Raw genomic sequence first — 1,471 nt, forward strand, 5'->3', positions numbered from 1 at the left:
TTGTTGTTGTTGTTGTTGTTGTTGTTGTTGTTGTTGTAATAAAATAAGCCCTCGAATAAAGGCAGGCCGTCCATCTATTTATGATCGAAAATCCACATATCTTGGTAGAAAAAAACAGTAATAACAAAAATCCATACATGGTGGTGGATCATTTATTAGCAAAAAGTTCAGAAAAAACATTTGAAAAATATCCAAATTCAGAAGTACCAAAACAAAGACAAGTCCTACTAGTATCCTTTCACAAAACACATTAAATGGAAATCTTCTAGATACAACAAGATACAATTCATTAGACGACTTGTATGTAAATATTTATTTAATGCTCATGATATGGCTTAAGATATCATGCAATAAGAGTGCCCCGAAGATCTGAAAAATGAGACGGTCCAAGCATCTATAAATGTAGGGTCTATCCCAAACTCCACTCTTCAGTATTCACATCTTTGTGAAATGACTCTAAGAAGGAGCACCATGCTGATTACTCTTCTCCTTGTTTTGCTCGCCTTTTCAGGTATGAGAAGTCCAATCATCCGTCTATGTCATATATATACTTCATCTTGACACGATTAATATATCCAATATACGTCTAACACCAAGTTGGTTGGTAAATACGTACCAGAGTGCCCAGAGAAAGACTATTAATCACTAGTTTGCGCTTTTTGTCCTCTTTTTTCTGTATTTAACTTGCTAATTTCGTGTTTGGTATGAACAACAGGCCCAATCAAAGGAGAAGATGACTTGGGCGGAGGCGATGACAGTGACTTGGCCCCTCCTCCTCATCCAGGGAGCAGTCATATGGCTCCTCCACCTCCCCCATCTCCAAAGAGCCATCCACCTCCATCTCCAAACACTGATTTGGCTCCTCCTCCACCACCTCCATCTCCAACGAGCAATCCACCTCAACCGACACAGCCGCCTCCAGGACCGTGTGTGGAAGTGAGGTTGTACAAAGGGCCATGCGTCAACATACTTTGCGCGGCCGCCTGTGTCGCGGAGTTCCATCAGGGTGGCCACTGTCGTGGGAATATTTTTTCTGGTGGTTGCTATTGTTTCTCGTGCTCCGTAGCAAAGTCTAGCCCACGATTACATTGATGTGAAACATGCGGAATGTGGCTTGAGTTTTCTATTGGTTCAATCAAATAATAAAGGAAGTGGTTGTTATAGTGTTTCACTTTTTATGAAAAATTAATGAATGGGGCTTTTCCCTTTTTGGAGTGTCTAGAACGGGTTTGACCCCTCTACGGTAATGTTTCTAGGGGAATATTCAAGATCCACGCCCAACGGTTGAATTATCTTCTTCGTTCCGGCAGAAACTATATTTTAGCTTGTGGGAGATTCAACCTGTTGTTCAAACCCCTGTTTTGACCCAACGCATCGAATGCCGACAAGTTTTTCTTATGCTGATTCACTGCATCATTAATCACGAATATGTGCTTTAAATTTGACAGGACAACCCAGTTAAAAATCTGGA

The 1,471-nt window shown here is 41.0% G+C and overlaps 1 long non-coding RNA gene across 1 annotated transcript; it reads left to right on the top strand.

Moving 5' to 3' along the window:
* Window positions 1-445: 445 nt before the first annotated feature.
* On the top strand, window positions 446-1,171 carry LOC123157148 (uncharacterized). Its single transcript, XR_006478731.1, has 2 exons — window positions 446-511; window positions 716-1,171. It is a non-coding gene; the product is annotated as an uncharacterized lncRNA (long non-coding RNA).
* Window positions 1,172-1,471: the final 300 nt, after the last annotated feature.

Source organism: Triticum aestivum, chromosome 7B (genome assembly GCF_018294505.1).
Source record: "Triticum aestivum cultivar Chinese Spring chromosome 7B, IWGSC CS RefSeq v2.1, whole genome shotgun sequence".
In the NCBI taxonomy this organism is placed as follows: domain Eukaryota; kingdom Viridiplantae; phylum Streptophyta; class Magnoliopsida; order Poales; family Poaceae; genus Triticum; species Triticum aestivum.